This window comes from Neovison vison, chromosome X (genome assembly GCF_020171115.1).
Source record: "Neovison vison isolate M4711 chromosome X, ASM_NN_V1, whole genome shotgun sequence".
NCBI lineage: Eukaryota > Metazoa > Chordata > Mammalia > Carnivora > Mustelidae > Neogale > Neogale vison.
This window is the reverse complement of record NC_058105.1, coordinates 116,088,823-116,102,304: the sequence shown is the minus strand read 5'-3', so window position 1 is coordinate 116,102,304 and position 13,482 is coordinate 116,088,823. Positions and strand designations below refer to the sequence as shown.

The window sequence follows — 13,482 nt, the reverse complement described above, 5'->3', positions numbered from 1 at the left end:
GCTGACACAGAGGGCCCCGCTGGCCACGCTGATGTCTCAGACTTCTTGTGTCTACGTGCACAACTGCCCTCTCCACAGAAGGCCTCTCTCAGGCAGCAGCACCATATTTTTTTTTTCAAAAGATTTTATTTATTTATTTATTTGAGAGAGAGAGAGGGAGAATAAGTGTGCGAGCAGTGGGGAGAGGCAGAGAGAGAGAATCTTCAGAAGACTCCCTGCCGAGCGGGGACCCAGACACGGGGGCTCGATCCCAGGACCTCAGGATCATGACCTGGGTTGAAGGCAGACGGTCAGCTGACTGAGCCAGCCAGACGCCCCTCAGGCAGCAACACCATTTTAAATTTTTTTTTCAGATTTTATTAATTTATTTGACAGAGAGAGATCACAAGTAGGCAGAGAGGCAGACAGAGAGAGAGGGAAGCAGGCTCCCTGCCGAGCAGAGAGCCCGATGCGGGACCCGATCCCAGGACCCTGGGATCATGACCTGAACTGAAGGCAGCGGCTTAACCCACTGAGCTACCCAGGCGCCCCAGCAACACCATTTTAAAGCATTCTCCCGGTCTGGGTAATGTTTTACACGTGGTCATAGGTGGAGGCAACAGGTGACACAGATGGGTCTTCTTGTTGACCCATGCAGTACACATGCACGTTAGCAGAGCCAAGCGATCCTGAGCATGGCAACTTTCCATAGACAGACCGAGCGATTCATCTACACTTTGGGTCTCGCCTCACACACACCTCAACCAATAAACCTCCTGTCCTTTTCCTTCTATATTTGTGGGTCAATATGAATGAAAGAATGGCAAATGAACAAGTAGAAGGGTAGCAAAAATTAGGTGAACCCTCAAGTAGTAAATTAGCCATTTAGGGATTACAGAAATGGAAGAGGAAAGGTTTTACATGAGCCCTGCATGAAGCACACATACAAAAATGAACTCAGAATAGATCACAGACCTCCATCTAATAACTAAAACTGGGTGGCTCAGTGGGTTGAGCCGCTGCCTTCGGCTCGGGTCATGATCTCAGAGTCCTGGGATCGAGTCCCGCGTCGGGCTCTCTGAAGCGGGGAGCCTGCTTCCCTCTCTCTCTCTGCCTGCCTCTCCATCTACTTGTGATTTCTCTCTGTCAAATAAATAAATAAAATCTTTAAAAAAAAAAAAAGAACTAAAACTATAAAATCTTCATAAGAAAGCACAGAAGAAAACCTTAGTAATCTTGGGTTTGCCAAAGATCTCTCCAGTAGGAGACAAAAAAGCACACACGACTTTTGAAATTTCAGTCCAATGGGGCAGGTTTCCAGGAAAATGGTTGGTAGGTGACTAGGCCCCTCATCACATGGGTTTTGCATATCCTTAGGGATGAATTCCCAAAGTGGTTCCGGATCGGAAGACCCTGGCTATCCAGACCAGCACGCTCACCCTGTCCATTCGTGTCAGCCCACCCAGCCAGTTCATAAGCACCCCAACGGGAAATGTCCTCGTGTGGATCATTTCTCCATTCCAAAATTAGCTGGCTGACTCTGCGTCACGAATCCGCCCAGGATGAAGGTGAATTGTAAACCCTTTTCATTGCTTATCAACAAAAAGGAGGCGCATAAGAGCATAAAGAAAGCAACCTTTTCAGATTTTTCCTGGTTCCTGACCAGTATAAAGGCAGAACACTTCTACTTTCTTGTCTCATGCTCTGCTCACCAGCAATTCAAATGAGCTGTCGTAACAATCAGAACCAGGTCAATTAAAAAACAACTTTCATGGGGTGCCTGGGTGGCTCAGTGGGTTAAGCCTCTGCCTTCAGCTCAGGTCATGATCTCAGGGTCCTGGGATCGAGCCCCGCATCGGGGTCTCTGCTCAGCGGGGAGTCTGCTTCCCCCTCTCTCTCTCTCTGCCTGCCTCTCTGTCTACTTGTGATCTCCATCTGTCAAATAGATAAATAAAATCTTTAAAAAACAACAACAACAACTTTCTTCAAATGACATAGCGATCTACTGAGGCTCTGCTATTGGAACGGAGCCTACAGTAACCAGTGTTTCTGCGCCCGACGTTTTCCTGCATTATCTCATTTAATCCTCACAATATTATGATGTTCATCTTCCCAATGAAAGAACCTGAAGCTCAGCAAAGCAGTTAAGACCATTTTCTGAGCCAGTTCTCTCTAAAGTGTGATATGCTCACTTCAGGGACTAGTTGACCAAAAAAAAAAAAAATAGAACATCATTTCATTTTATTTTAATTTTTAAAAGAGAAAAATTCAACTCCTCAAGTATTCCATTTATAGAATGACACTGGTTCCTTCATCCAGCCTCTAGGCCTGGCAGTCAAGGGGGCTCTGCGGACAGGAAGCAGCCTGAGAGACAGCGGTGCTCCTCCATGAGACGGCAGTGAGCCAGAGCCAGCTTTCAGCTCCATGAGAACCCTGCGGTTCCCTGAGGCCTCCTGATAAAGCCTCCTTATGGCTATTACCTGTCAATAAAAGGATGAAAGCCTTGAAAAGATTTACGTTAATAGGGGCGCCTGGGTGGCTCAGTGGGTTAAGGCCTCTGCCTTCGGCTCAGGTCATGATCTCAGGGTCCTGGGATCGAGCCCCGCATCGCATCGGGCTCTGTGCTCAGCGGGAAGCCTGCTTCCTTCTCTCTCTCTGCCTGCCGCTCTGCCTACTTGTGATCTGTCTGTCGAGTAAATAAATAAGACCATTTAAAAAAAAAGATTTACGTTAATAAAGTAGGCGATGGGGACACCTGGATGACTCAGTCAGTGAAGTGTCTGCCTTCACCTCAGGTCACAATTCCAGGGTCCTGGGATCGAGCCCCACATCGGGCTCCCTGCTTGATGGGGAACCTGCTTCTCCCTCCCCCTCTACCTGCTGCTCCCCCTGCTTGTGCTCTCTTCCTCTCTCTGCCAAACAAATAAAATCTTTAAAAAAAGAAAGAAAGTAGGGGTGTAGCCAATATCCAACATGCAACCGAGTAAACAAGGAAATGGCGGAGCTGCCGCTTTCGGCTCCTGGTGTGAGCTCTTTGCAAGCTACATGGGGAGGTAAACACAAGGACAGGCTAACCAGGTCTTACAGGGAGATGACCAAAACCGTAAATTATCAAGACAATTTATAATACAGGTTGTTTTCCACTAATGATATAGGTGTAAAGTACCCGATTATAGTATGGAACTACTGGGATTGCAAGACGTTTGAAAGTATGTACCTGAGCCATGAAGACAAATGCCTTCATTTCCTACCAATGTCTAAAGTCATAAAATACTCAATCTTATGTGTTCCCCAAAGTCCACCCAAACCTAATAACAAATGTTTAGAAGCTTCTTTTGGGTTTTCTCAACTAATACAGTAATATATGTATACAATCTATACATAAATATATACATGGAAATACTCAATTCCTTTTTTAATAATAGGTATTTTTTAAAAGATTTTGTTTATTTATTTGACAGAGATAACAAGTAGGCAGAGACGCAGGCAGAGAGAGAGGGGGAAGCTGGCTCCCTGCTGAGCAGAGAGGCCGATGCAGGGCTCGATTCCAGAACCCCAGGATCATGACCTGAGCCAAAGGCAGAGGCTTTAACCCACTGAGCCACCCAGGTGCCCCAATAAAAGGTATTTTTTTAACCAAGAAAAGGCTTGGAAGACTTACCTAGGCTCCCCACTGATCCCACTAGAGCTTGGAAATAAAAGTTCATAGTCTGTCTGACAGGAACAGGAAATTATGGTGAGTGGAATGGGGTGAGGGGAAGCAACACATGGACCTGTCTGGGGAAGACAGAGCACAGGAAGGCTGGTAAGGAGGAATCTAGTCAATAGTCTACCTAAATACTGAACCTGAATCCTGTGTACTTTGGGGGAGTCAGAACCCCATTAACTTCCAGAATACAATCTTGCTGCTTCTTTCCTAAAGAACAAATCTCACCTTCTCCCTTCTGTGTATGGACCTCACCAAAGTGAAGCTGGGAAAGGACAGAGGCATCTGCTTCAAGAGGGTTCCTGGGAAGAAAACAGCTGCTTGCTGCTGTTGCAAACTGATGAGAAACACACCCTGTTTGCTTCAGTCTCTCTCATTTGTTTGATGAGCCCCACGACGCACCTTAATTGATGCTTACTGTAAGTAAGCCTGGGGATTAGGAACTAGGGGCTAAGGGATAAATAAAGCATAACTACATCATTTTTGAGTCTTCCCAAGATCTTATTGACCTGCTCTTTCCAGATTTACACTTGTTTTGATTTGCTAGACACTTAAGTCATCACATATGCACTCTCTCTGCCTTCTGGCACCAGCTGGGCCCTGACGGCCTCCTACCACCTTCCAGGCTCCTCCAGCCCCCAGTCCTCCCTGGGCCCTGGCCTCAAGGCAGTTTCTTATGGTGGTGGCTGCACATGCGTCTCACGGTCCCAGGGAGCCTCTAAAGGCCTTTCGGGTATAGATCACCCCCAGTGGTTACTTCTGGTCTTGCTCTCCTGTGAACAGCCATGACACGTAGTAGGCGCTCAGTCAGCCATGATACACCGAAGTGCTCGGCTTGCACTTCATAATGGCAGGTACTTCTCTGCCCAACCAAGTTAGTACCAAAATGCCAAGCGTCAATCACATTTTTGCAAATTGATTCAGATTCTTCAGTGCACTAAGGGAGCTCGCTATTTAAAGAATCCTGTGGTTAATTCTTTTGTAACATGAATAATCACTTCCTGCTTTATCTTTCCTGCCGAGATGAATTTTTATGTAACAGGTTGCTCGAAGAGGAGGAAACCTATGTATGGTTTTCTTAAGACTTCATAAATCATGAAGCGGGGTCTCTCCTACCCACTTGAAATGTTCTGTCCTGTGTCGTCTGTAAGCCTCTGAAAGGTTCTGGACTTTGTCTGTCCACTACAGTATCACCTGCCATATTTGGCGACTGTGGGTACCCAAAGTGTCACTAGTCCGAGTTGAGATGGGTTATGAAATACAAAGCAGGTGGCAAAGACTTACTGGGAGAAAAAGAACGTAAAATATCTCATAAATTTAGATTGACTGCATGTCGAAATGGTTTTTTATGTATGGTTGTTAAATACATATATATTTTTTTCAAGAGATAGCCTTTTTTTAAGATTTTATTTATTTATTTGACAGAGATCACAAGTAGGTAGAGAGGCAGGCAGAGAGAGAGAGAGAGGAGGAAGCAGGCTCCCCACCGAGCAGAGAGACCGACGCGGGACTCGATCCCAGGACCCTGAGATTATGACCCGAGCTGAAGGCAGAGGCTTAACCCACTGAGCCACCCAGGCGCCTGGTTGTTAAATATATTATTCAAATTAATTTTGCTTGTTTCTTTTTATCTTATGGACGTGGCTACTGGGACATTTAAAATTACATAGGCGGCCTAGTAGTATAGTTTCATTGGACAAAGATAATTTAGGATAATACTTGGCAGACAGGAAATCAAGACCTCACATTTCATAAACATAGTCAAAATATTCACAAGGAAGTGAATAAGAAAGTCTGCGTCCCCGAAACCCATTTCCTTGGCTTCAGGAAGCTTCAGGGAGCTGCAAGAATGAGAAAACATTACCTGTGATTTTTGTTAATGGTACCCTTTGGGAAACCACCAGTGGGCATGAGCACAAAATTAAAACACTAAGCTAAATAAAATATATCAGAGGTGTAATTAGGGCAACAGTAAACAAAATCGCATACTTAAAGACAGCATAAATTACAAAACTGTAGAACGTCTCCCTGTCAGAAAATGACCACCCTCCAGCTGCCCTCTGTGCCAAAGCCAGCCTCCACACGTTTGCTGCACAGCTGCAAAGCCCCAGCAACGGTAAACCCTCGTGTCCTGACAGAGCCGGACAAGATAAGAGGTCTCCTTGAACATGTAAAACATGTGAACCACCCAGATCTCTGCCTTCAGACTCCCGGGAAGGTGTCCTCCCCACAGCGATGAAATGGCTGCTTTTCGACTGTCAGTTGGCTAAGCCAGCTGCCAAGTACCTTTTCACAGCAAACTTCTCACGGCGGCATTTCAGAGGCCCCACTCCGTGACCTGGCCCCTCCCCACCTCTGTGCACTGAACTTCCTGTCTCCTGGCACCACTTAGCACACCACAAGTTCATGATGGCTCAGCCCAGTCAGACTGCAAGCTCCGTCTGGGAAGAGCCATTACCTTTTGCAGGTTTCTACCCCCCTTGCCTAGCATCATGTCCAGCTCAAAAGTATTTGAATAAACCAAAGAGCATGAAGGAGGATGAAAGTTCTCCAAATAATTTCCCCACATATGTATGTGTGTGTGTACATATATATATATGTACACACACACAGAATTATATATATATATATGTACACATATATGTATATATATATATACATATATATATATGTACACACACACAGAATTATAATTTCTAAATATATTTAGGAAATAATTTCATACACACACATGCACACACATACACAGATGATGCCACAAACCTCTCATGCAGTCTTAAACAGTAGAAATTTCAGATGGGGGCACCTGGGTAGTTCAGTCACTGGAGCATACAAACTCTTGTTTTCAGCTCAGGTCATGATCTCGGGCTCAGGAGATCGAGCCCCACCTCAGGGCTCTGCACTTGGCAGAGAGTCTGCTCAAGATTCTCTCTCCCTCTCCCCCTGCCCCCTCCATTCTCTCTCTCTCTCTCTCTCTCTCAAATAAATAAATAAAATCTTTTAAAAATAAATAAAGAATTTCAGCTGTATATGCAGCAAAGAAAACCATCAACGAAATGAAAAGGCAACCTACTGAATGGGAGAAAATCTTTACAAATCATATATCTAATAAGGAGTTAATATCCAAGATATATAAATAATTCATACAACTCAACAGCAAAACAAAAAAATAAAACAAAATGAACAAAAACCACATACACACAATCTGACTAGAAAACAGGCAGAGGATCCAAACAGACAATTTTCCAAAGAAGACCTACAGATGGCCAACAGGTACATAAAAAGGTTCTCAACATCACTCATCATTGCAGAAATGCAAATAAAACCACAACGAGATATCACTTCCCACCTGTCAGAATGGCTGTCATCAAAAAGACAAGACATAACAAGTGTTGGTGAGGATGTGGAGAAAAGGGAACCCTCGTGCACCACTGATGGGAATGGTGCAGCTGCTATGGAAAGCAGTTTGAAGGTCCCTCCAAATACTAAAAATAGAACTACCATGTGACCCAGCCATCCCACTCCTGGGCATGTATCTGAAGAAAATGAAAACACTTACATGAAAAGATATCTACACCCCTATGCTCACTCTTGCATTATTTACAAGAGCCATGATATGGAAGCAGCCCAAGTGTCCATCAATAGATGAATCGATATGGCACACATACATAATGGCATAATATTCAGACATAAAAAAGAATGGAATCTTTCTATTTGCAACAACATGGATGGACCCTGAGGGCATTACACTAAGTGAAAGAAAGAGACAAAGAAAGATAATTATTGTATGATCTCATTTATATGTGGACTCTAAAAACAAACAGGAAGGAAAAAAGCTCATAGATAAAGAGAACAGGTTGGCCCTTGACAGAGGCAGGGTTTGGCAGTGGTGGGAGGGGGACATGAAATGGGGGAAGGGGGTCAAAAGGTACAAACTTCCAGTTATAAAATAAATAAGTCATGGGGATATAATGTAGAGTATGGTGACCATAGTCAATAATACATTACTGCATGTATCAAAGTTGCTGAGAGTAACTCTTAAAAATTTCTCATCACAAGAAAAAAAAATTATTTATGTGCAGTGATGGATGGTAACTAGACTTACTGTGTTGATCTTCTTCAAATATATACAAATATCAAATCATTACATTGTGCACCTGAAACCGTTACATGTCAATTACATCTCAATACAAAAGAAAGAGAATCATTTCACTTGTGAATCTTAAAGAATAATTTTTTGTTTTGTTCCAGTTGTCTGATTGAGGAAAGCATACAAAATCAAGAAGTAATTATTTGCCAAAAAAGATTTCACCGAGAAAGATCATGATTCCTGATCATTAGAGATAGAAAGAACATTAATTACCATCTTGTCAAATCCTTTTCTTAATTTTACAGATGAGGAATTAAGGCTTGGAAGGTTCCATGACTGAGGCACAAAGGGGGTGAGAGCTAAATCATGGTAGCGTCAAGGCTGGGACTAAACTCTCCCATATCATAGTCCCGGTGAGAGAAGAGAAGAGACAAAGTGAAAAGGAGGAAAAGTGAGACAAGAGAGATTCAGACATCCACGGCAACAGGGGTATTTTTCCTTTCATAAACAGCATAGTTCCCAGAATACCCAGAAAAATTTACACCAGTCAAGAATATACAAGAACCTGGGGCACCTGGGGGGCTCAGTTGGTTAAGCATCTGCCTTTGGCTCCGGTCATGATCCCAAGGTCCTGGGATCAAGTCCCACATTTGGCTCCTTGCTCAGTGGAGAGTCAGCTTCTACCCCTCCCCCGTCTACTGCTCTACTTGTGTGCTCGCTCGCTCTCTCTCTCCCTCTCTCTGTCAGGTAGATAAATGAAATCTTTAAGAAAAAAAAATAACATACAAGAACCTATGTTCAAATCTAATGAGATGGTAAGATCAGTGCTTGCTTAGGCCAGGGAGTGACCGCAGATGAATACAAGAGATCTTACTGGGGTGACGGAAACGTGCTAAAATTAAATTGTGGTGAGGGTTTCACAATGCTGTAAATTTACTAAAATCATCTAACTGAACACTTAAAATGGGTAGAATTTTATACCTCAATATAGCTTTTAAAAATTAAAAAGACTATGTGATGTATATTTTGGAATTTATGATTGTAGCTATCACTGATCGAGGTGGTTGACTGCCTTTGTATCCCAGGGAGAGACCAATCCCCATTCAGAAGGTAAATCCATCTGGGGGACCCTCCTCTCTCCTGTAAGACACAGTTTGATGGGACTGCCCATGAAAATATCCCACCTCTGCCAGCACAGGATCAACTAGGTCTCATAACAGTAGATGGGTATGACAAAGACTGGATGTGGCTAGAGCAGATCCCCCAGCAGGACTCCCAAAAGAGGTAGGGATCTCTGGGACTGCCTGGCTGCCATCTTTTCTTCCATCCTACAAACCAGCCAGTAGCCCTCCAGTATATCCTCTTCCCTATCACGATTGAAAGTGAGTTGGGGGGCACCTGGGTGGCTCAGTGGGTTAAGCCACTGCCATCGGCTCAGGTCATGATCTCAGGGTCCTGGGATCGAGTCCCGCATCAGGCTCTCTGCTCAGCAGGGAGCCTGCTTCCTCCTCTCTCTCTCTCTGCCTGCCTCTCTGCCTACTTGTGATCTCTCTCTGTCAAATAAATAAATAAATAAAATCTTAAAAAAAAAAGAAGAAAGTGAGTTGGTTTCCACTGCTTGCAACCAGAGGAACTTAACAGATACACTTGTAGGTCAACTTTTTGAACAACAGACTCTTCCCTACACAAGACTGTCCACGGCCCAGTTCTCACCATCCCATGCTCTCCTGGTAGTGTCAAGGCTGAAGGTTTAGGGACTTAAACTTCCTAGGTCAGGGCCACCAGCACTGTGAGGACCTCCAAGTCCAACAAAGCTGACCTCCACATCAGCACATTCTCCTCTGGCATCTTCACAAACACAACACTAAGGAGACCATTCAGGGGCCAACAAAGGGTCATTCCCAAGGCCTGAAACTGTTAGAAACTGAACATGAGCTTCCCCAAGGAAGACAGGCACAGAACACAGAGTCCAAGGAAGAAAGAGTCACTGAACTGTATCCCCAGGTACTGTTTGCAGGGATGGCCTCCCGCAGAGCTAAATGACAACTGCAGGGGCCCAGCAGCAGCTCTAAGAACTGGGCCTCAGCAGGGAAGGGAGAATGAGAGCCATCGTGAGAGCAGAAAAAGCAGCAGCTGGCTGTGAGAGAGGAAAGAAGGCCCGTGGCTGAACACTTCCCATGGCACTAAGGACATTCCTGTGACACTGCTCATAAGGCTGGTCTCCAGGCCCAGCTCTCAATGTGTGCTGCCTCTTCAAGCATCTTCACAAAACATGTGAGCTGTGGGAGAAAGAACACAGGCCCTGATGCCTAAAAGGCCTGGGAATGAGTTCCGGCGTAGATCTGAGCTAGCTGTGCGAAAGCGGCCACACAACTCACTTGAGTTCATCGGCTCTATGCTTGAAACCAGGAGGTAATATACCCATTTGGGTTGTTGCAACAATGAGGGACAGTGTGTATAAACTCCTGCACGCAAAAGCTGCTCCATAAACCACTCCATAAACCACTCTGTAAACCACTCCACAGCCACTAGCCTTATGGGCTCGTATCATGCATGCTGAAAGGTTCCCCACACGGGTCCTCCTCTCTGCTCCCTGGACTAGGAGGCCTTGAAGGGCATATCTAAGCATCTCCTCCCCCTCACTGGGCATCTGACACAGAGTAGATACTCCATAAATGTGGGTTAGTGAGCGCACGGCCTGAGAAAGTATTCCTCCAAACCACAGCTTACTACTCAGCGCCATGAAATGCCATGACAAATGCGAGCGCACTTGTTGGGACTCTAAAGCTAGAGAAAGTAAAAAACCAGTGTGACTAGTTAGTCACAAAACAGGTTATGGCCCACTGGTCCAAGCCTCCCAAGTGCCACTGTGATCAGCCTCGACTCCATCCCCACCTCTGCCAACCCGTCCCCCCTTCCCCCGCCACATAGCAGAAGGGCCCAGGCAGAGATGGGAATGTGATGCCAGCGGCGGTTGGGCTGCCTCATCCAGAAGTTTTGCAAAGGCTGGGGGGCGAGTCCCTCATAGCCTACATTTGGAAACCTTGGCCTCACCAGACCTCACACAGGGAACCAGAAACAAGGAGTTATTAAACACTTCCCGACTGCACACCTCATGCACAGCTCTGTTAAGAACGTGCCTTCAATAGGCCGGTGAAGAATAACTCGGCCTGAAAAAGATGTTTGTTCGTTTGTTTGTTTGTTTGTAAGATTTTTATCTATTCATTTGAGAGAGAAAAAAAACAGAGAGAGCATAAGCAGGGGGAGCGGCAGTGGGAGAAGCAGGCTCCCTGCACAGCAGGGATGGCCTCCCGCAGAGCGGGAGCTTGATCCCAGGACCCCAAGATCATGACCTGAGCCGAAGGGAGACACTTAATGACTGAGCCACCCAGGTACCCTGAAAATATGTTTTTTTTTAAAGATTTCATCCATTTACCTGACAGAGAGAGATCACAAGTAGGCAGAGAGGCAGGTAGAGAGAGAGAGAGAGGAAGAAGCAGGCTCTCTGCTGAGCAGAGAGCCCAATGCGGGACTCGATCCCAGAACCCTGAGATCATGACCTGAGCCGAAGGCAGTGGCCCAACCCACTGAGCCACCCAGGCACCCTGAAAATATGTTTTTAAATAATAAAAGAAAGCATAGAGAATGTGTGCAGTGATTGTGCAGGTTAAAAAAAACTAGCAAAGAAGCAAGACAATTGATAATGGTTGATAAGCCTGTGGAGAGAATGGTTCTGTACAACAATCCTGGAGGAGAAAATAAACTGCACCTTAGAAAACCAGGTTAATAAAAAGTTAATTAAGTCAAAACAGTTTATCCACTTAAAGAAAACATAACATTTTTTTCAATAGAAGAAAGCAAGTACACGAATGTTGCTTTACATAATAAATACTTGAGTTCTAAGTAACAAAATGGCTTGAGGATAAATAGATACGCACTCCTCCCGGACTTTATAATAACAGCCTGGTTCTCAGATCCAAAGGAAAGACCTGGAGACAGGTACCTGATTAGAAGGTGATCCCTTATTTTCCTCAGTAAGAAGATCCAAAAGGTTTGGGGCCAACCACACTTTAAAAAGGAAGCACAGCCAAACATCTGCTTATACTATGTGTTAATTTAATTAGAGAGCATATAAAGTAAAGTAATTAGAAAACACTGCTTCTCCCCTGACACCCACTCATGTCATGAACCAGTTTTATTCAACAGACACTGCATGAAACACATTCGGTTATGGGTAACATATCAAAATATTTGCTTAAACTTCTTTATTAAAAATGAATTCTTAGGGCCCTTTGGACCAGATATTTTGTGAGGACTATTACAGAATATAGCTCTGGCTTTTCTTAAGGACAGTGTGGGGGCAGCGGGGGTGGACTGTGGCTCTAGAGGTGGACATGCGGCATGAAAGAAGAAAGACAAAAGGCTTTCTGCTGACTTCAGTGCAGCTAAGCGGGCTGAGCTGTTAAGAGGCAAGAACGTTTAGAAGACTAGGGGAAGCGGGTCAAAAGGAGGGAAGTGAAGAACAATTCCACAGAAAAAAAAAAGGGGGGGGTCACTCTGACCAGGGCAAGGCCTGAGTCACTGCTTGGCCTTCTGTTAGTAAGAAATGCACTGTCTGGTAAGGGAGAAAGTAGACAGGTGACAGGAAACCACAGGGAACCTTCACCGCCTTCCCCGACAGATTCAGTGCCCCCTCTTCAGGCTTCACTTACACCCCCAGGTGTCAAGGTAAAGTGTGAGCCCCCGGAAGGCAGAAGGAAGTGTAACACTGCAGCATGGGGGCCGCCTGAAAGAAGAGACACATTACCCAACGTTTCCGCCCTCAAGTGCTGAGCCGACTGTTTGGCTGCATCAGGCGCTCAAGCAGTGCCTGTTGCTGAGTGGAGAGAAACCTGTGAGGATAATTTTTTTTTTTTTAATGAGAAGCTGAGAATGCAAGAAGACTGGGTCTGAGAGAAACGCACAGGGCTGAAGGTGGAATGTAATGGCACAGCAACAGCTCTTCCAAGCGGTCTGGAATTTCAAACCGTTTTAAGTATAACTACTCGGAGCTCCCCAACATCCACTCTGGAGAGAAAGCCTAGAGCACCTGCAACACCAGAACGTGGCCGTTATTAGCGATGGTGCACTTGATGGTTTCACGGAGTTGCACCGGTGACAAAAGACAGCAATGCCGAGTCGACATTATAATTCTCTTTTGGGTTGGCATTTTTAACAGCTTTAAAGCACAACTGGAGCTAAAAGTTGCTACTTGAGTATCTACTTAACATTTCTTGAATCGACTACATTGTAAATATTTTGTGACAGTATCAGAAAACCTCTTAGTGAGTGCTTATGGACAGAGATTAACACAAAACAGAAGTAAAGTTAAAAAGCCAACATTTTTTTCCTTTGAAGATTACAATTTAAAGTTGGACAAACAGAATAATACATCAATAAACTTGACTAGGGATTAATACTTTTGAAACCTTTTCCAAAACTGAAACATGGGGTTAATAAAAAATAAAACTAGAAGGATCAACAGCCTCACATCAAAAGATTTCTAGAAGGATGATCCAAGAAGAGTAGTGTGTAATTTTTTTTCCAGAAATAATTGTACTTACTTTCCAAATACCATTTTTCACTAAAAAAAAAAAAAAAAAACCAAGCCAGGTAGCCTTATAAAAATGGCTGATTCTGAGTCTGGGGCAGGAAAGGTAACAAGCCG

At 44.6% G+C, this 13,482-nt stretch overlaps 1 protein-coding gene across 1 annotated transcript in view; it reads right to left on the bottom strand.

The window, feature by feature from the left end:
* The window catches only part of SH3KBP1 (SH3 domain containing kinase binding protein 1), a 340,719-nt gene that overhangs the window by 287,612 nt on the left and 39,625 nt on the right, over nt 1–13,482 (bottom strand). The window lies entirely within an intron of this gene.